General features: G+C 41.1%; 1 protein-coding gene across 1 annotated transcript in view; it reads right to left on the bottom strand.

Annotated features, from left to right (window-relative positions):
* ZNF536 (zinc finger protein 536) overlaps window positions 1-22943 on the bottom strand; it is a 231081-nt gene extending 208138 nt beyond the window's left edge. Inside the window, exon 1 of the mRNA XM_056501019.1 lies at window positions 22757-22943. The gene's annotated coding sequence lies outside the window, so the exon portion shown is untranslated. The remainder of the gene's footprint in view (window positions 1-22756) is intronic.
* Window positions 22944-23217: the final 274 nt, after the last annotated feature.

Raw genomic sequence — 23217 nt, 5'->3', positions numbered from 1 at the left:
TCTTTTGCCAATGGACAGAGACTATAAAAAGCAACTTGAACCACAACCAACTAGAGAAGTATCAAAATTCACTCTTCTAGCAAATATCCAACAATATCCAATATGCTCTCCTACAAGACTTTCCCAGCAGCTGTCTCCATCTAAGAGTCTTCAGTCCCATGCAGACAACACTGAAACTTTTTTACCTGGAGCAGCTGCTTCAGTGTGCACCTTCTTGTGAATCAAATAGCTGCTAAGAGAGAATCAGAGCTCTAAAAGACCAAGAGGCAAAGACCACTCAACCTGATTATGGCATTTGATGATATTATGAAATTGCATTCCTGTTTTCAGTCCTATTCTCTAAAAATAGGTAAGAATAAAGATATTACAGCAATTGAAAACTGAACTCTTGACCGAGTCATTTCATCAGGGACCTCCTCCATCAAACCATCCATATGGGAAACCTCAAGTGTATCTCTCTAGAAATAGAACCAACTGGAGAACCATGGCTTTCCATGGCTAATCCATACAGGTGAAGAGTTAAGCCTGCCCTCTTGCTGCCAGCTTTTTCAAAGCCATTATTTCTAACCTGAGACCAGGAGTATTTTTAAGAGCAAAACTGTCAAATGCAGAAATGAAAATCCTCTGGTGAATAGTATCAAAGATGAAACTGCTTCATGGCTTCTGTGACACGCATGGTCAAAACTCAGCTTCCCAAAGGGTCAAGAAAAACTGCTTTGGTGTGGGAGCAATCACTGACTGAGCCATTCAGTTCAAAGGCCCTAGCTGGAGGGTAAACTTGGGGTGAGGAATTTGTGCAGAACAAGTGAGCTAATTTGTGGCAGATGAGTATCAACACATAAAAATGTGAAGGTTTAATGTCTGGGAAAAGCAATCTAAACAGCCACGTACAATAACACTGAATTTGGAAATGGCATGTAAGCACAGAAAGACATCTTGCAATTGACAGTCCTCTGGAATCATTACTTTAGCAACATAAAAAGAGTAAACACAGCCTTAGTCATTTGTTTAGAAGGGCATGAAGAGCAAGATGGACAGCACTCTTCTGCCACAGCAGAAAGTGCTGGTGCACCCATGTCCAGCATATTGTGGGGCATCCTGGCCTTGAACTAGGAAGGAATGTAGCAGAGTCAGAGGTATCAGAAAGGTGAAATAAAATTATAAAGGAGGTAGAGTGGCCGATACACAGAAAAGATGAAAATATTTTCACAAACATCAATAAGTCTGGAACCACACTGCCACAGAATGTGGGACAGCACACAAACTGCAGACTGGACAGATTTGTAGTCTGTATTACACTGGGGGTCAGGATGTACGCCCCAACACCCCACAATAACAGTGGGATTTTGTGAGGACCACCTAAAGCATCTAGGCTCACTTGGCCTCCCTAACCTGCACCTCTCTGGCAGCAGCAGGCAGAAGGGAAGGTGGCCACTGGCCTTCTGCAAGGGCATTTCCTTCATGCCTGCCACAGTTACCTCCCTACAAATATACAAGACTTCCCTCCATCTACACTCTTTCAGAAAGCCCAGATCCTCTTCATTTTTCCAAGCAAATTATTATACAAAAGCATATTAATATCCTTTTCATCAATAATAACATAATATTTCTTAAAGGCTGCAAAAATCCCTTTACCCACTTGGCAGACAGATATGCAAGCACTGTCTGAGCTGCAGAGGTGATTAGTGCCCCAGTTGCAACCCCAAGATTCATTTGTATCAGGAGGCCTCCAGCACCTGTAAAAATCACCTCCCAGTGAATTTCTCAAGGTCACACAAAGTCAGGAAAAGAATTAAGAATTAAGTTCTGCCCAGTACTTTATCAACAAATTTAATTTTCAGGTGTCATCCATTTTTCTCCTGATATTATGGTCATTCAAGCTCATATTTCACAGATGGACACCTTTTGCTCCAGGCATACACTACTTGATCTATTTTAGAAATCAAGCACAAGATCCTCAGATAGAGCCAATCCACACACTCACAGTGCAGGGTAACACCAAGCAGAGGTCACTTCTGAGCTGTTCATCACCACTACCTACTGGAAACTACTCCTGTGGATGCTGTGCACCCAGAACTACAATTAGAGTTTATAGGGAACTTTTGTCATTCCCTGTTCCCCCTTGCAACTTCATTTTTCCCTCTTTGAAGAAAAAAAAAAAAAAAGAAAAAGAAAAAAAAAAAAACTGTGTGGGAAGAAAACATGGTACAAGAACCTAGAGATCAATGATGAAACCTTTGGATTCAGATACTTGAGAGCCAGATTTTATCAGTTATCAATTCCACCAGACAGAATTTGTCCCCAAATCCATATTATTTATCTAAAAGGGCACTCCAGCATATAAAAACAATTCAATGCTATAAATTTACATATGATATAAAATTTCTTCATTTGCCCACTTACAGAAATACCAAGAGTTAGACCTTCCTCTGATTTATTGAGGTGAAATTGAAGTGGTATAAATGTGGCAAAAACTTAGAAGGTCACTAAGATCCTTAATGAAATACCTGATCGCAGAGGCCCATTTAGAAAAGAGAATTCCAGGTTCTTTGGCCTCAAGATGCATGACAAAGATTGATTGCAAAAGTAATGCAATACATGCTGAAGGGAACTAGAAGACAGGTGCAAACAATTGCCGATTTAAAAGAATTTTGCAGAATTTATTTGTAGTTCTTCATAATCACTTCAGTATCTCAGGAAAAAATATCTGAAGGAAAAAATGGCAAGGTATCAGTGAATAGAGCTGGGTAAAAGCCCAAATTTCTCCAAGACAAAAGATTTTTACACTAAAAGGAGGACTAAGCCAACCTGAAAACCCATCTCCCTCCTCTGAATATTCTAGAGCAAATCTACTACAATAACATAAGGCAGAAAAGTCCAGGTTGGGAAGGACATGCAGAGTTTACATTAAATTCTGCCTATGCATGTTTCACAACCATACAGGAATACAGGGGCTCACGTTTCAAACAGGATTGGAAACAAACAGCCCCATGGAGTCCTCATGAGCAACAAAAGAAACCAGCACCCAGAAGACTCTGTTGCCAGAAGCAATGTCAGCAACTGGTCATTTCACCCTGACAGACACATCAAGAGACCCAGATGTCCAAACTGGAGATTTTCTAAAGGAGAAATCTAAAATATGCTTGGATCATTCATATATAGGATACTTCAGGCTACAATCATTCTCAGTAAGAGATTTTCCTTAATACTTGTCTACATCTGTCAGCTCATGCTGATACATACTGTAGCTTTGTATTTATTGATTTTAAATTTTAAAAGCGTCACAAGTTAATTCACAGGTCTTTAGAAGAGACCAGCAGTAACTAAACTATTCCAACATCTTAATGAACCTACTTCACCAGAAGTGAATTAGTAGCCACAATTAGTACATTCATAACTAGATTTTTGTAATTTTAAACTGTGTGCAATGTATGATCTCTTCAACACCCCCTCCTTGCCACTGGAGAAGCAAATAGTTTGTATTTTCCCTTTATATGACCATCTTCTTGTACCTTGCAGGCATGTAATTTGCTATTCCTATAAGCTCTTTTTTTTTTTTTTTTTTTTTCCAGGTAATAGTAGTGGTGCATGGCACTTTGCTTTGCTTTGGAGCCAATTCCACGCTAAATATCGATGAGTAGCTTAATTTGGGACTAGTAAAGGAAAATTAAGGGTGAGAGAGACTATATTAACAAAAGCAAACAGTGATGATGCCAAATGTGGACCCAAAAATGCATTTTAAAAATTCTACATGTTTTAATGAGTAATGCTTGCATGCTTTTAAAATCATTTCGCAGCTATGGCTTCCAGTCATGAAAATATATGCAATCTCATAAAATGTCTGATATTAGCATGCCTCTTCAAGTGCAAGTGAGTTGTCAATAAGACAATTAAGACAACATCAATAATACACACTGCATGTTATTATCTGCTATTCGAAATCCCAGCCTATCCAAAGATCTCTGGAAACAAAGGGTACATCCAACATTGGCAAAAACATCTCCCACAAGTGAAATATGTAATTCTGAATGTATGCAATGGCACTCCTACCTGTAAGGGAAAAAATGGATTGCTTTTAAATACAGAATAAATAACTCCTGATAATGTAAAACCTGGCTCTGTAGAAGAAATGGCTACAATAGAAAATTAGCAATCCTGTGCTTAAATCAATCACTTCTATCACATGATCCAAGTCGATAAAAGTACTGAATAAGTGCTATCATTGACCTTAATCAGCCAACAATTGGCACAGAGGGATCAGAAATCCTAATGAGGAAATCAGTTGTCCCTAGTAAATTTTGGGTTTGGGGGAACAGCAGACCTGCAACCTCCCATGGTACCTGTCTATCCAAACTCCACAATGGTTTTAACAGCAAGAAGGAGGGACTGAAATTAAATAAGCAAACTCCCAGCAGTCTCCTTCAGGTATAAAACCTAACAGGTGCACATGCATTTCTATTTCATAGCTGACAAATACTCAACTCCTGACTTTTTTTTTTCATCTCCTCTGTAACACAGGAACTGTAGTTAAGCATACAAAGAAAACAGTCCTCAATGATTTTACTGGGTGGAAATAACCTATCTGGAAGTGAGAGTGATGAAAATTGTGCTGCACAATTATTAATTTGGACTTTAATCCTGATGTCCCATTTCATCCAAAGTTGCCATTAAGCTCAAAAGGAGAAAGGACTACATAACTGGGACCTAACATTTTTATTTATCCACCTCATAAGCTGAATGTGATTTCAGATTGAACAGAATAGATTTCCCTGTAACTAATGGACCAGATACATTCATACAATGTCCTTTTATTGATTTTACTTTCTTCTACCTATTGTTTGCATTTTCCTTTGAAAAACATATAACTGTCATTATGCTGTAGATGTCCTTTGAAATTCTTATATCATTCACAATTTCTTAACAAAAAATACATGTTTTGCTACAGCGTGCTTTTTTAATGAAAGACTCCCCACTAGCCAAACTGGAGCCTAAATTGTTAGAACATACTGTACAATTTGGGAGAAACAGAAGAAAATTAAACCCTTTGGAATTGGCTTGTTTGGTTTTGAAATATGTGTCTTTAAAAATTTAATAAGAGGGAAAAAAATGGCTAAAGGACAGGCTTCATTTTAGACACATTCTAAACAATAAGCCTATTTATATAACTGATCACATAACGAATTTCTAGGCACTTTATGGAATGAAAAGCCTTTTGCACTGCGAAAGTCATACCGCACACAGCTTTCAAGTTTCAGAAAATAAATATTCAAAGGGATGGAGCAATAAAAAGATATTAAGTATTTTTAACCCATACTAGTCTGAAATTTTGCACAGTGCCTTGAATAACCACAAAAAAAAAAAAAAAAAAGCCAAATATCTACGGAGGATATGTGAACAAATTTAAACGTACTTTATTTGTTTAGCAATTTTTTTCACTCTTCCTTGATTTATATTGCAATATCTTTTTCCTAAGTTATGATTATGCAAAGTACAATTTGTTTTGGATGACTATTTGGAATGTTTACAATTATTTAAATACAATTTACTTAACTATTTTGAAACCAAATGATGTGTTGAATTAAAGAAGGTTCAACATTCAAATTGCTGTCATGTGCTCATTTCTCTGCAAACTGCACTGACAGCTGAGGATGGCACATTTTCATTTGTATGTGTACATTTGTACATTTGGTGTTTCAACAGGTCACACTGATTCTAGAATCTTTCCACCAAGGGGCAACTTTCATGGAATCAACATCCAACTTATTGGTCAATATGGAAGCCACAAGCTGAATGTAGGCAGAGCTGAGAAGAAAAATGTAAAGCCATGCTGTTATCAATAAAACCTACACAGAACTTAAGCTACAGCTTACAAAGGCAATGATTCAGCTACCAGATTTAAAAGCATTTTCAAATAACCAAGTAACTGCATGCAAGAGCAGCCTTCAGAGACATTCACATCTATGCAGAGCCAGCTTTTTGCCAAAACAGTGATGATCTCAAGTGTTTCAGTTCCATAATGCAACTGAGCCTAAGGGCACAAGGAAGGGGCAAGGTTGATAAAGTAGGAAGCACCCACACATAAGTATCTTTGACAGAGTAAAGCTTCCAGTAGGATCTCAACCAGGTGCAGCCACTTTCATTAGCCAAGTCTGAGATTACTCCCATGCTGACTATCAGGCCCTATGAAAATATGAATTATCTGCATGCACCACAGCAGTGCTCATCCACACGCTTTGCCACTGCTGGACATCCTCAGGATTTCAAAACTATACACATAATTACCAAAAATTCTGTCAGAACTTAAACACACAAATACCTATCTACATTTTGTAGACTTCAGTTCTTTAACTTGATTGTGCTGTTTAATTTCCCATTAAAAGAGAAAAATTCTCAGTTGTACAGATGGGACAAGGCAGTCTGGGATTTCTGAGGCATGCAGGAGAGGAGCTGTGTTAGGGCTTTCTTCTCTTCTTTTTGGTTCCTACTGAAATCTGTTACTTCTGCTTGTACAATCAGTAACAGTCAAACTAGGATTGCTGAGATTCAAGACACAGTTACCAGCTGGAACCCTCTGTCTAATTCCAGCTGAAACTCTTAGAATACAGTTTTGGAAGCTCAGCCTTAACTGAACTCCTTAGGGTTTGGGTGTGTTTGTTTAAAGGAAGTTCAAATAAAAGGTGTAAATTCCCCATCTAAGGCAGTTATTATTTTAACACCTTAACTCTTGGCCATGGAAACTGAGTCACAGTTTCGGCAGCCCCTTCCAGCATGGAGCATGCAAAAGCAGTTTTGGAGATTTCAGTGTCACTGAAGTCAAGGCTATCCCTTTCATACTCAAAGGCTCGAGCCAAACACTGCCTCGACATGAATAAATCAAGTTCAGATACTTAATTATGTTTTCATTTCTGTCGGACTTTACTCAAATCCAGGTCTGGCCAAGCCAGAACTGACAGCAGGTCTGCCTAGAAGAGCAGTAGAGGATGTCCTAGGGCTTGCCTCATCACCTGAAATTCAGGGGCATTTTTCTGGGTCAGAGGAGGAAGGTCACAGGTGTTGCCACTGAAGAAAACCACGTCAGCCTCCCAGCCCTGGGCTTTTAGAGTAGGGAGAGTTTTCTCAGGATTACTGGAATGACTCAGGAACACAAATCAGCACCTTGTCCATGGGAAGAGTAAAGTTGACAATTATTTTGAAGAGAAAATCTTGGTTCCAGTGAACTCAGTAGTAAAAGTCCCCATTATTCAATGGAGCCAAGATTTATTCTTAGACTACAAGGCCAATAAGGAAAACAGAAACAAGAATTTTACTTAATCACTCCTTATGCACTGCAATAAGGAGATGGTGAAGCCTTCCCTGTTAATATCAGGGTTCATGTGAGGACAGGGACAGGATTCTTCTCTGCTTTATTTCAGACCATCATAGGCATGCCATTCTTTTCTTCCTCTTTTAATGGGAGTGCAGAAACCCTGAAATCTGGGGCCTCGCTCGGACTCTGGTGCCTCTCGGTGGGTCTGTCACGCAGAGGAGAACAGACTGCAATTGCTGCATAAGCTGTGCCGTGCCCAAGCTGCAGCAGCACTGCATGGTTTCATGTCAGTGCCATGTCTCAGTCAGCAGAAGTGTGTCAGCTCACTGACAGGCACAACGTGTGACACCGTCCTCCAGCACCGCTCTCCTGGGCAGCCTCCGCCTGGCAGGGACACACAAACAACACTGGGTAGCAAGGAGAGCAGGACAGGCATTTTGTGGGTTTTTTCAGTGTTGTGATGTGCAGCTGCTTTGGAGAAGTACCACCACAAGCAAGTGTCAAATGTCACTCATGTTTCCGCTGTGACTGCGAACATGGCACAGTGCATAAAACCCAAACGTGCTACTTAAACTGTGTAACTCCTGAGCAGTGCCCTCCATTAAATGTAATTGCATTATCTGACAAATAATCAATGTTCAGATGACACTCAAGAGTCCTAGCTGCTAATCCTGGGCTAAAACTATCTGATATTTGCCTTCTTTCTGAAGTTTTATACTGTGCCTGTGCTTCAATATCAGCCCCAAAGGACAAGCAGCATCACAAACAAGGTCCTGGCTTCCAATATGAATTTTCTAATAGTTCCATTAGAGAGATGAAGAACATAATCTGGTTTTGGACAAAAAAGAGCTCTGTCTTTGGCAAGCAGAATGACATAGCACCTTGTTTATATCATTACTTATGATATTTAGCATGTTAATTTTTCATTCTGTTAGGTTTAATTCTTCAATATTTCGTACAGATCTCTTATTTTACCAGGAGTTCCAATGAGAAGGGAAAGAGCACTGACTTTGATATCAAGGTCTACAAAGAAAATTAAAATAGCAAATATTAGTTCAACAGAACAACCTGTGAGAGTGTAAGAGTTATTTTATATGGGCTGTTCTGATCTAAATGTATAGAGGACAGAATAAAAAACATTTCTCATTCTTTCTTCACCTTCCTCTTCCTCAGTTGGGCCTCCAGGTTGGAGCTCCCATGGTCTGCAGCCCCTTACATCCATGATGTTCCACCTCTGACACAGGAATGTGCAGTGGCACTCTATCTCCTGCCTGTCCTGGCCACTCCCTACAAGTATTTCCTGTCTTCATCACCTGTATATGTGGTATAAAACCCCTTACAAGTCCCCTGCCTTCCACACTTCCTCATCCACAGCTGGTAAGGGCTCAGCCAGGCTACTGTGGCAGGAGATGCTGCAGAGACCCAGCAGCTCCAGAGCAGGAGTGGTCATGGGCAAAGGGAGCTGCCCCATCCCTGGGGTGTCTGAAGTGGTCCTGCTGTGGGAAGGTGGTGCTGGAATGATGCCAGACAAGCCTTGGTGGAAGGAATAAGAAAATTAGAAGAACTTTTCTGTTCTTCATAAAAAAGCACAGTTCTGTGATGTGAGCTTAATTACCATTTACATGAACATTGTATTTGTTTATATTTAATACATCTTTTTCTAAATGTAATTCAAGACCACAGCTATTCTAAAGTGAAAAGCAACTCTTCTTTTGAACCACATTTTTAAAGGAACTACTATTCCAGCCAATTTAAAAAACAGTTATGAGACCACACCTTTTTGAAATCACTGATTATTGATAGGAGCAACAGAGATAAAGTTTTAAAAAACAAGAAGGTAATATGATATATTGCAAGTTTTCAAAACATTGTAACACCTAACTCATAAACTAACTGAATTGTGCTCAGGATTTTTCACTAATTTGAATTTTTCTGACTGCAGGTGATGTAATTCAGCACAGAAATGCTTTAGCACCTGACACCCAGTATTAGCCAAACAACTAAGCATGTTTCAATAGCACTGCTTCCACACTAAGTCAGGATCAAATGCTATCCCAGAAATGATCAGTATGAGATCAACTGAAGCAGGACAGGACGATTCATAGCACTGTACCAGTAAGGTTGGGCACTGAACAGCTTTAACTGACAGTCCTTACATGTATGTGAACATCTTCTTTATAAAATGTGAAAGAGAGCTCATGAAACAAATTATATCCACAAATTATTCCAAAGTATTTTTATTCTTGTCATACCACTTTCTCAAAGACGAGTGTATTTATAACTTTTATAGGTGTCTTCATATCATGCAGTTGTAGGACAGGCATGCAAGCATCTTATAAAATACTAAATTATATTTCAGTAATTATTATTTACATTCTCTTTGTACACTTGCCAAACTCCACATACACCTGCTCATACGGATGGGGCACCTGTGCTAAGGCAAGAAGTGTTTCAGTATGGACTTTAATCAGAGAGCAGCAAGCTCTAACAGAATAATAGGTAACTGGGTTACCTAATTGAAGAGTTTAAGTGTTGGCAATATCGTTGATAATAAACTAATAAGTTAGAAGAGCCTTCTTCACTTACATGTCCAGCAATCATTGGACAAAATAAGGGCTTAAGATTGTTTAGAATTAATGTTGTTCACATTTGAATACAAATTATCTTAGTAGGCTTCTGCATATTGATTGCACATTGCTGTTAAACCCTCTTATTTCTATAGGAATAAATGATCCTTATTCAACTTATAAAAGCTGCCCTAGTACTAAATACTGATCTCAAAGGAGGAAAAATCCTAAATGGAAGTAACTGGACAGGACTGAATTCTACAGTCAGCAGGTGCATATGGGAAGCACCTTAGAACCAGAACAAGGTAAAAATGGCTTCCAAGCCTGGCAGAACTCTCAGTTTAACAACTTCCATTATTCACAGATGCTTTCTGTATAATTCTGTGAAAAACACACACACACACCTGAACAGAGCACAGAAAGTGTTCAAGACACTTCCCTGCCCCTCCTTTTTTTTATTAACCAATTTCCTATTTCAAATAAGAAGAAACTACTCAAAGCAGGCAAAGTTGTCTTCAAATCCAGTATGCAAAGACATGTGCAACACTTCTTCCTCTGTCTGCCAGCCCTGCTTCTCCTGCCATGTTTCCCTAGCACTGTGGCTAACCCAGAGACCCTGTTCCAGAGACCCTACACACACAGCTGGAAGCATGCTGGAAGCCAGAGCTTCTCCTTCACTTATCTTTGGTTTGCTCTGTTGTGTTCAGCTCTACCACCAGCATCAGAGAGAAGGGTGCAGGGATTATTGGCATCTTACAGGAAGAAAAAGTAATGCGGTCTTCAAGGATATTTTCATTATTAAATCAGAAATCATAAAATTGTGCCATGCTATTTTTTAAACAACAAAATACTTGCTCCCCAGTATAATTAAAACCAAGAAAAGAAAGTACAATTAGCAAAAGATATATGATGTGTCATAACAACAAGTTATATATATATATATATATACATATATATACCAGCTACAGAGTAGAATGAAAGTTGTTTCACATTACAGATTATACATGTGCAAATCATTTGCAAATCCAGCTGTTTTTATTTGTAAATCATAAATTTCAATACCTTTACCAATATCATAGAAAAAGTCTACATGATCATTTGTTTCTTCCTAAAACAGTTATCTCATCAATGCAAACTTCTGTGTCACTTGATGGTGGATGTGAGTTCATCCAGTTGTTTTCAGCAAGCAAAAGGTTAATAGTCTGAAGTCAATGATTTAGTATCATGACATGAGTAGTAGCCAATCAACAGTTGGTGTTTGAAAGAGGCTGTGATATATTTATAAAGCAGGGGGGGCTGTGGTGGTTTGCTGGTTTTTTTTTTTTTTGCTTGTGTGAGGACGATTTCACTTAAAAGAAGACTAAATTTGACTCTGCCAGCTTGCACCTGAAAACAAGATACTGAATCAGTGAGAACAGACCTGATCATTACAACATTCATTAAGGTCTTCAATTAGTGAACTTAGTAGTGAGTTCAAACACTGAAAGAGGTTTTATCTGCAAGCTTGGGCCCTAGGAAATTCATGTTTCTTTAAGAGAAAGGCTTTTCCTTTCCAAAGGGTACCCAAGGGGCCCCATGCCTCATTCATGTGGTGGGTTCAGGGTGGCTGCTGAGGGACACTGGGTGAAGGCACAAAGGCACTGTGAGAAACAGCTCAGGGTGCCTGTGTAATTCCTCTCTGGTTTTAGAGGCAACAGCCCCTGGAGAGGTGCAGTGCCTCCCCAGTCCACATATTCATAAAGCAGTCATCAATAGCCACAAATTCAGGTCATGCCTAGAAGAGCCTTTTGCTACTTCAATTGTAAAGCAAAATAAATTAAAATCCAAACTAACTCAACACTCATTACAAGAACCTTTTTAAAAAGAATTTAAGAGTTTTGATGCAAAGGTTAACTGTCAGCCAATATTTTACTCCTAGGATTTTATTCCAGTTACTCTTCTAAGGATCTGACTTTATGTATTCTCCATATGTGAGATTTCTATAGGTGCCAGCAGCAATAAAGGTATTTAAGGGTTGCAGGCATATCCCCAGATTCACCTCAACTGTAGCAATGTCACAGCATTAATAGATCAGAGAGAACTCAGAGCAGTATTAAATGATGAAGACTGCTTAAACCAACTTACACCAGGTATTTACACACAGGTGGAAGGTCTGACCCCAAACCCTTGAGAGTCAACTGCAAGGTACTCATGATTTCCATGCACTTTGAACCAGCTGCTAAGAAATATTCAGGCTAGAATTTTTTGTAGTTTGTGACAGAGGGTAGTAGCACTATCTTGTTTATACCTTGCAAGTATATATAAAAATAGAGTGTAATCTTAAAATCAAATTAGAGCCACACCATTGATGTAGCTTAGGTCCTGTAAAAATACAAGTTGCACAAAAATTGAAGACCAATAAAAATGTTTCCATGGTTCTTTTTTTAATCCCATTGAAAACAATTTTTCGTTGTAAACATTTTTGCTAGCCAAGCACTGCAGCATTGTGCAACTGCATGACAGCCAAAGAGAAACTGATGAAAAGCTGACTAGATTGATTTCATTTTTCCAACCGGAGTGAAATACGTAAAAGGAAATAACAAAATGGTGAAGTTATTTTTGCATATTAAAAATGTCCACATTTAATAAACTCACATGGAAACTGCACAGCCAATGGTAAGGCTTTTTAAATAGATCTACAGATCCCTTCAGTTCTGCATGGAAACAAAGGCAGGAGTGGGTTTCTGCAGCACCTTTCCCCTTCCCCAGGGAGCACAGAAACACCCTCTCTGCTGAAGTCAGACCTGAGCCTGCCCATTCCCTCTGCCCCTGTGACCTCCCAGTTTCTGTGTAGAAGTGTGGCAGGGGGTTACTACTGGAACTCAGAGCTATATTTATTCCCTTGGCTCCCATCCATCACTGTTGCAGAGCAGCCAGGAGGGGAACCAACCAATACAGCATGGATTCTGCCAGACTTGTGCTGCCAGACAAGTTAAGAATGAAAGACAGAGGAAACAGAAGCTATCAAAATGAGTATTTCTATCTCTGAGAAAAGAAGGATTTCCTCCCTTTGTGGATTCCCCTTCTACAGATTAAGACATTTCTTCTCTGCTTTTTAAGAGACCCTGACAGAGAAATCTGCCAGTTTCATAGATCTTCTGCACCTCAGAGGAGGTTCTTCCTGCGAGAAGGAACAGGTGCAGTATCCCTTGCATCTCCCAGGCATTTGTTGGCATTTACACAGCATTTCTTTCCTCCTCCCAGTACTCCCAGAGAGCCATCCACAGCAAGCTCTGTGCTGCACGAGGTCCAAGGCAGTACCAGGAGAAAGGGTTAATGTTTCACCCATTACACCTCCTAGAGCTACTCACTCAGTGCTCAGGGGCATGTAAGAATATTGTGTTCAAACACAGAATCCACTGAACAAAAATAATGGCAGCAAAACTCCATTTCAAGACGAAAATTTTTGGATTACAAAGATGCACTCCATCACCAACTGACTTTTATAATAGCTGAATTGTGAACTATGCAAAAAAGAATTTCTCAGTAACACAAATACTTTGAAGATTTTAGAATTTCCTTTTGTTCTCCTCTGGGACTAACCTGATACCTTTTGCAATTTTTCAAAAGGAAAAGCCAGCAAGACAACAAACAGTAAGGATATGAGACTGCTCTCACCATGTCATACTCAGGAGTGCAGGCTGCAAGACTTTGCAACAGAAACCAGTTGGATTCAGTCTCTCACATCACACTGGAGTGCTCAAGCCAAGAGTCGGTTCTCTTCTGACCCACTGAATAATTAAATGATTATTTAAATTGGAATAGCCAGAAGCAGGAACTTAAAAAGAAGAGCCAAAGAGTGTTTTTAAAGCACTCACCTGGGATGTGAGAAACTTGATTTGAAAACGCTGATTCAAATCAGCTAGAGAGGAACGATCTGAATCCAGCTCTCCAGTGACCCAGGTGCATTCCATAATCACCAGTTCATAATGAAGTGCAGAGATGCAACTCTTTCATTTTGAGCAGAAATTCAATTGTGGACCTGAGAAATCCTTCAAAGATGCAGCATGTTGATGCAAACTAATGAACTGGTATTTTTCAACTGCAATAAGAAAATGGCAGCTAGTTCTGGCCAGAAACTATACTCCTATATTTGGAAAGCCTTTAGCATGCCAACGACACTACCAAACAAACAAAAGATTGAAATTCTAATCCAGAAGTTGTTGTGGGTTTCCTATTGCTCATTTATCTCATAGCATGTCCATTTATGCAGGCACAGGCATATAGCTTTGTGTGTTCAAGCAAAAAAAAAGGAAAGATGCTTGAATGTTTGATCTTTAAAACAGTAAAGAATATTTCAAAATAGCTGAGCTATTTTAAGAGGCATTTTATGGTAAAATCCAAAGGAGAGAGAGTAGTGGAGGATTTTTAGTCTGTATTACGGTACTAATAATGATACTGGGTTAACTTCTACTAGTTGTTTTATTAGCCATAGGAGGAACGATACTCCTATGGCAAAACCTCAATGAATCAATGAAGAGCAGTTACTTTAAAAAGGTAATAAATATTCATTTTATTGCATGATTCAGTTTTGGGTTGCCTATAACCTTTACTTTTTTTTTTTTAACTGAAAAAGTTGGGTTCCTTTTTGAACATGAAATGATGAAAGGAGAAAAAGTTTGAGCAACAAACAGTGGAGTTGCACATTGTACTTACAGTGGAATTAAGAATCACATGAGTTTCACCAGGTAAGGAAGGGAAGTTTTATCCACTGACTCAGTCATACCCAGACTGAAATAACAAAAGCAGAATTGGATCTTAGAAATCATGTCAAAATCAATAAAAATTTTGCTAAACTTTATGCACTTTCCTGTGAGAAGACAGATTAATAATTTTCCTCAAAATGCAGGGTATATTCCAACAAAATTAAGGTAAAAGTTACTTGAAGCAGCAATTTCAAAACAAGTGCTGCTTTCCAACATTGAGTCAACCCTCAACATTCAATAACCTCAGAAGTCCCAGTATAGACTGGAAAAAAAAAGAGAGAGAGAGAGAGAGCATTTATACATGAGTGTTTATTTTTTAAATAAATGGTATGATAAATGGTATGATATATTTTGATATGATTGAACTAGGGCACACACCTATCAAAAATCCTTGGCCACTAGAGTAGAAAGCAGTTTCTACTTCTCCTGTCAATTACAAACTAATGCCAGAGAAGGAAAGGTTTCTCCCTAATTTACTTGATCAACACTTCACTGTCACGTTGTTCCCTTGAGTAAAACTGCTATCAAAACTAAAATGTTGCACTATCCTATGTTTTAAGATTTCTGTGGATCCCTGAAGAAATAAGATCTAGGGAACAATGTTAAGAAACACACATGGAAATTAAATGTAGCTCATCCATACAGAGCTATCAAAAGAAATGTTAGGGGAGGAACACCCAGCCCACCATGTTAGCATTTGTTAATAGAAACCTGACTTTACACCTTGGGTGCTTTCTTCACCCAAGCTCTCACATGCTCTTTCTCAAGAAACAAACCTAGGCTTCCCTTGAACTCATTTATCCTTCCCTTGCTGATAATTTATTCCATATGTCCTTTACATGAAGTTATTCTGCTCAAATTTCCTATTTACCCATGTTTCTCTAAATTTTAGATTAAAGAGACCTATCTTCATCTATCTGTATCTACCACTGGTATTCCAATGAGGAGATTGATGGTAACAATGGCTGCAAAATCAGTGGAGGCCAACTTATGAAAGTGAAATAAAACAACATTAATACTGCATGCCATCATTTAGAAAAATAAATTTAGTGCCAGGCTGGCAACCTGACACAGTGCTAGGACATGGCTTACTAGGGCTAATTTCCAGATCACAGGGGCCAGGACTATGAAGGGAGCACAACACACAGCCCTGTTGTGACCAAGTCGACCCCTTTGCAGCATTGATGAGCTAAACAGGCTTCCATCCTCATCACAAAGAACAACAGTGACTGCAGCAGAATATCCCAAAGGCATAAAAAAGGAGGAAAAGTTTCTAACAGCACTTATAGGGGGAAAAAAAAAAAAAAAAGGCAAGATAAAGAAACTGTAATGAAATTCACATAAAGGCTGGAACAAGCTTATCATAAAGGGAAGAATCAGGACAGCCATGTACCCCTTTGCACCATGGCACCCTGACCCTCCTGAGGCTGATGACAAGGAACACTCCCCAGGACATCCCAAGCTGTCCCAAGGCAGAGCAGTGGCCACAGGTGGTCCCATAGTGGCCCCTGCCACAAACCTCTCCTCCATCCCTCTTGGGAGTGAAAGTCAGCTCATACTTCCCTTTTTCTTTCCCTTTCTGGCTTCTCCTCTTCACAAAACTGAGACAGGGCCAAATTTTCCCAAGCAGCCTTTGCCTGGCACCGTGGTACCCGTGTGGGATAACCCCTGCCTAATCTTCACCAGCTCCCACCCCCTGGCAAGCACTCGCTCCCTCTGGGAGCCCACGATTCCTAGAGCTGGACACTTCAACATTAATGCAAGAAAAACGAACTGCTGGTTCAAAGAAGCTCTGTTGCTTGCCCCATGCCATGGGAATGAAGCCACCATCATTATTTTCAGGCACTGCTACCTGCAGATCTGTCTGCTAATGTCCTACCAGCATCAGCAGCGCTGCTTTTTTCATAGCATGGCAAATACTTGTAAAGAATTACCTAATTCTGCTTTTGGCTATGGCAATCTCAAATACTGCAATGCACAATGGAGGAAAGATCAGATACTGAGGCTCCTGTGGCTATTTTAGTTCTGTTTTCCTCATCTGTGTTTAAAAGACAGTCAGATTATAACAAAATTGTTTGTCTTTAATATAGTTCAACTTGACCCGATGAACCCATCTCTTTAGAAAACAATCTCACATGGAGTATTTAGATTAAGAACTGTAAAAAATAGTGACTTCAAAATACTTTCAAGGACCTGTCTTACAATTTTTAAAAAACACAGACAACTAAGCTAATTATAATTACTCTTCTATAATTCTTTTGCCTTTTTGATGCATCTGGTTATCTAGTGAGATGCACCTGAAAATTAGAGCAAATTTAAATTTAAGGGAAAGGTGCCAAATTCAGAATACTGGGAGAATCCTACCTCTGGGAGCTTATTTAGTGACAGCTTTGGTACAGTTGGGCAGAGGCAACCCAAATCCTCCCTTCCTACCCTATTCCCCTGCCTCTTTCCTGATCTGGATCTCTGCTGCCCCTGAAAAGATGCTTCAAATCTCTCCCTCAGTGCTTGGCTTTGCTGCTTAACCTGCCAATCCGAGTGAAAATGTCATAGCAGTTATTGTGATCCACTCCGATTTAGACAGACGCTCCTCGGCTATTTCCCGTTAAACATCCATCGGATCATTGCAATCTTCTCCTGTTTCTAGCCAAGGGCAGATTCTGATCAGTGGCTTGGTCCCAGAGAGTTCATACTCTGCATTTGGCCACACAACTGGAAGTCAGAACCACACAGCTGTACAATAACCCCGAGATCAAGCCAGTTAAGCATCAGAATTATTTTACTTTTACATATTTTCTTTCAGTAGCTCATCCTTTTTTCTCCTCTTCCACGAATATCTGTGCCTGGAGTTTCTTCACTAGAGAAATTTGGATTTCCATCTACAGTTGCCAGAAATAAGTTTATTCATGTTTCTATAAAAGAAAGAGTATATATTCTATTTTTTCATCTGTGCTGTCTTTCCCTGAATCCAAATTGCTTGCAACTCAGGGAAATGCAAGGTATGAAAGAGAGGAGAGAAAAATAGTTTTCCAAGATCATACTGTTTTTAGCATTCTGAAGAGCCAATATACATCTCATCAGATATCTGAGAGAAATTCAGAGATTAAAATTTAGATTTTCTTACCATCTTCTTAAAGTACACTAAAATCAGAATATTGAAAGTCTTTAATTGTCCACTCTCAAACTAGAAAAATAAAACTATCGATGGCTTTAGTTCCCATTTTCATAAAATTCATATAAATCATGTCTTTTTTTTTTTTTTTTTTTTTTTTTTTAGTCAAGGCACTCTAAAAACACCTGTGCAATTCAAAGTCAACTTTAAGCAAAAATCAACATTTGGAAAAATTACTTGTTACTGATTTCCCTACACTTGATGAAACTTGTGCTTCCCAGGGAATAAGCGCAGCCCATTTTAATGGACTAGTGGATTTTCTACATCTGTTCTAATGCAAATCTCTTTGGTCACCTAAGGCTCCATGGTGAGTAAACAACCTAATGTGTCAGCTTTCTGTACTGAAGATCACAATTTCTGATCTCAGCACTGTCTTCATTGCTTCAAGCAAAACAGTGGTACTGATGTTGCAACTTACAGGCTACTCTCTTCTGATAATGAATGGGTTGGGTTATTGGCCTCTGGCATGGACAAAAATATGACAATCAGCCTCTTCATTATATAAAAGTCTACAGTGAAGACAGTGCCAGACAACTTGCTGAGTATTAGAGCTTAAATATGTTCAGAAGTCAAAAAGCCCGTAGAACAAATCTTTTTTCTTCTTTTCCATTAATAAAGACATAGTCAATTTATCAAAAGAGTTTTAATACAGTGTTTCCATCACAGTAACTTTTATCTTCAGGAATCAGGAAAACACAGCTTTAGCCTGCAAATATTTCACGTTCATTCCCTGCAAAAGTGACAGAGAGGCTGACCTTTCTTACATCTGCAGTTGTTAATTGTCATCATCAGAACAGCACACGAAAACAAAGTTTAAGTCACTGGCACTTTAAAAACCCCATCATATTAAATCCCATTTACCTGCAGGGATAAAAATTCAGAGTCAAGAGCAAAATCTGAAGACAGAGCAGACATGAGAAAGTGCACCCAGTCGCAGGGTTTAGCAACTGTACCGAGACTCTCTTCTAGTGCATGTTCTGAAACAGCAATCGAATCTCTCAGCACTTGGTACCAAACTGGAAACATTTTTCTTCTACAGCATTCCGAAAACTTTAAACAACTCATTTATGATTCTTTTTTTATGAAGATTAACAGCCCATCCACTAGAAGATTAATTGAAAATAATTTTTTTTTAAAAAAAGGATAACAGAAAGGGTAAAACAGACCAGACTAGGACAAACAACTCAAGCTATTTACAAATATTTTTATAATGACTAGAAATCATAGAGCCCTCTCTAACTGTCTAACTTAAAAAACAATAACAAGAAAAAAAATAAAAACCAAACAAGCCAAAAAAATACATCATCTGTTGACTGAACACAGGGCCTGATTTTCAAAGCTGCTGAGCACCCACAACTCCATCTGAAGTCAGTGGAAGTGATGAATGCTCAGCAGCCCTGCAAATCAGGCCCAAACTGTCCAGGGGTCTGCTAGCAAGTGGTGTTTCGAGTAGGGGGTTTGTTGCAGAATTGAGGAGGTTCAAAGTAATCTGTCACAAAAGTGCTGCTACATTCATGAGTCGTAAAGCTAGCTGGCTCCCAGCTATGGGAAAAAAGTTAATTCATAGGGCTCATAGGGCTTGCATTTGTCAAGGAGCAGGACGTCAATGCTATCATTATCAGGCAAATCAGCCAGGCGTTTAATGGTAGAATCAGGAGACATTTGCTCTCCACTATCAGAATGACATCATAACTAAAGCAGCCTTCGGCGAGGGGGGAGAGCCGGGGCAAGGCTTGGGCTGCACGCAGACTTTGCACTTCTGCCCGGCTCGCCCCACCGATGGCTGCTCCCCTTCCCCACGAGGCTCTCACTTCCAGCTCTCAGCTGCCTTCCCTCCACAACTTTCTCTCGCAGCATCCGAAACACCAGCATCCGATTTTACAAAATACTTCTAAACCTGCCCGATCCAAAACTGCAAGCCAGCCACTCGGTTAGGAGGGGACGGGGTTTACACAGAAGCTACAAATTCACTCTAAAAATTGCTGGTATTTTTAATTACTTCACTCATCTTCATCCTCCGTCAAATGGGGGGGCGGGGGGGGAGTGAGGTATACACACATTAAAAAGCTAGTTGCCTCTCTGATTTAAGAAGTAACAGCTTAGATAACTTAGCCGATTTTTAAGCATACACAAACACATACACAAACAATCTTTGAATATTCTGACATATTTAACGATGATCTATTCGATGACTAGAAATACAACAGCAATACACATTTTCCTTCACAGTAGCAGGAATTATACAAGCCAAACAGCACAAATTACAAACTGCTAATCTATTTCCTTTAAAAATATCACTACAGGTACACAGGCATGGTACAAAAGCCTCACCTTGTATAACAACTGTGAGGGAAAAAGTTATGAAAGCAGACAGAAAACCTAAAACCCCTGAGGCTACAAAAAAATCCCGCTATTGAGAAATAACCCAAGAGACCACATAGGGAATGTACAGCTTTCAGAAGCACTTCTCATCTTATTTGCACTTAACCTATTGATGTACTTATGCAGGTCACTTACTTTTCGGATATGTTTGAACCCTTTATAATCATGCAGATCGCCGCGGTTTTCACTTGGGCTTTTGTTTTTTTGGTTTTGTTTGGGTTTTTGCAAACAAGTTTCATTTAAAAAAGATCCAATTATGCAAATCTGCTCCCGGATAGGTAGTGAATATTCAATATGATGGTGATACTGTAATAGTTCAATGCAACGCACTGTACTGGACAGATTTATGAGGCAACGTCACTACTACGCTCTGGTCCTCGCTGAAGCATCTTGAAGTTAATTAAAGCTGCAATGTCCACTTTTCCAGCCACCCTCCTCATTCAGGTTTACTATTTCAACATCAAACCACCGAGGGGGCCTCCCCCCTCTCTCCGTACATTTAAGCAGCCTTCCACAGTCAATGAACAATGAACAAAGATTTGAGCGATAGGAAGAGGGGGGGGGGGGAGAGAGGAAAAAAATCTCCAAAAAATCAAATCCGGTTTAAACAAGTAAAAATATAGTTTCTAATATTAAACTAGAAAAGAAAACATTCTTCTCCAAGTGAACGTGCAGAGGCGCTTAGCCAACCCCTTCAGAAAGGGTCTAAAAGCAGCCAGTCCTTTTTATTTCGAGCAGTGAATGAGCCCAAACAAGGCTTCTAAACTTAATTATGACACTTAAAATAGTCTTTTTCCACAGAAGCGGGCGGCTAGCCGCCGCTATCTGTATCAGCCGGGCACATCAGCTCAGCAAACACGGCCCCTGTTGGATTTATTTTAAACTGCACGGGGGGGCGGGGGGCGGCGAGGGAATGCACAGCCCCGCGGAGCGCTCCCGCCGCGGGCGGCCGGGCAGCCGCGCCCCGCGCCCGCCCCTGCCCCGCGCTCCGCTCCGCTCCGCGCCGCACCGCACCGCTCCCGCACCGCCGCTCCCCGGCCCGGCGGCCGCTCCAGCGCCGACGGAGCGATCTGACAAATCGCGTCCCCGCCTCGACACTGTATCAGCCGCGGCCACATCCGCCGCACGCACCCCGAAACAATGCCCGCCGCGCAGGCGGGCGGCGGCCGGAGCCCTCCCCGCCGCGCCCGCCCCGGGCGCCAGCACCCGCGGCCGGACCGTGCCCCCGGCCCCGCCGCCGCGCCGGGCCACGCCGGCAACTAACTTTTCGGATGGAGCCCGTGCGAGCCGCCCCGCGGGAGCCGCGGACCCTCCGATAAACAGCATAAATCTTCGCGACCTTTTATTTTGCGATGAAGTTCACAGGCGGCAGCGCTCCCCCAGCCCCTCTCTCTCACACGCACACACGCATACACACATATATATTAATTATTTGCAAAACTGCAACAGATGGGCGCATTAAAATCTGGATTCTTTCCTACACAGCATCAAAGAATCTCTCCTTCCTCCCCCCCTGCCGCTAATCCCGCCGCCGGCGCGGTGCCCCCCCGCCTCCCGCGCAGCCCCGCGCAGCCCCCGCGCCGCAGAGCGAGGCCGCTGCCCCGCGCAGGCAGCGGCGCCCCCGCGGCCCTCCGCGCACGGCAAGGTGATGCTCCCCCCCCTCCCCGCCGGGGATTGCCATTTAAGTTTCCTCCTTAACCTGTTACTTTCTCCGGGCGCTGACAAAAGCCCCGGCGGCGGGCTGGCAGGTGCCTCCCCGCTCCCCGCGGCGCCGCCGGGCGCGCTCCGCTCCCCCCGAAAGGGCTGAGACCTGGCCTGACATTTAGTGCCTACTTGAATGTCACAACGCTCCTCGCAGCATTATGCACGGCTCCTATTCATAAGAGGTCGATTAGAGCACAAAATGGCAGGTCTCTTAGGCACTTGAATCTCACAAGTTTGACACATGGTATGCATCAGCTAACTTTGATTAAAAAAAAAAAAAAAAAAAAAAAAAAAAGAGGGGGGGAGTTTACAAATTACACCACGATTAGCTGGGATCCTAACGGGGGAGGGAGGGAGGAAAGGGGGGCCCGCGTTTAAAGTCACTTCAGCAAAGTTTGCTCCGCAGCAAGCGTTTAAAACAAAAAGTTTCTGGGCAAGTTAAGGGCAGGGTCGGTGCGGGCTGGGGCCGGCGGCGGGCGGCCCCTGGGCAGCGCCGCGACCGCCGCCGGCACTCGCCTCCCCTCGCCTCGCCCGCCCGCTCCTTTTTTGTAAAGTAACGGTTTTAAAAGAAACGAGAGAGAAAGAGGAAAAACGTAGGGTTTTCTTCAGGCTAAGTTCTATAGCGCCATTCAATGGCTTCTCCGCTCCTTTCATTATTTTCTGCTTTTCCCCTGACAGCCCTGCTTGCAAACGTCACTGCTATGGATATTTAATTATACTGTATTTTTTTAATCACGGTGGAAAACGCAGGCCCCATTGCGATGATTAAAAAGAAATAAAAAACAAAAACATACTCCGGACTGACTTTGGAGCCTCTTTGATGGCTCACGGGAGCCTCCCGGATCCTCAAAAACCCCCTTTTTACCTTTGTCTTTCTTACCTTAAAATTTAAAGCAAAGCGTAGAAGAAACTCCCGCACGTAAACGGAGCGTTGTAAAAGATTGTGTTCAATGAATAATGAAGCATGTCCACATGATTGACTTGATCATTTTCTTGTGCGGAGGGGGAAAAGTGCGGCGCGGGGCTGCCGCGGCCGCCCGCTCCGGGTAGCCCTCCCAACTGCTTCCAGCACATCCCGAGCAAAGAGCGCTTTATTTTAATCTGTCTCTTTTCAGAATAACCCCCTTCATTGATACTGATCACCCAACATCACAAGACATCCCCATCTCTCAGCGTGGACTCCCCCTATCTGGTAGGTGAAATGCATTGTACCATTAAAAAAGCACTCCATTGTCGTCTTGGCATAATTCACAGCAACTAGATAGGTCTTGCGGCATTTAGCTTTGATGAGCCAAAAGCTGAACCCTTGATATAATAATCTACAAAGAATGGTCTGTGATC

This window comes from Oenanthe melanoleuca, chromosome 11 (assembly GCF_029582105.1).
Source record: "Oenanthe melanoleuca isolate GR-GAL-2019-014 chromosome 11, OMel1.0, whole genome shotgun sequence".
NCBI lineage: Eukaryota > Metazoa > Chordata > Aves > Passeriformes > Muscicapidae > Oenanthe > Oenanthe melanoleuca.
This window is presented reverse-complemented; position numbering and strand designations above follow the sequence as displayed.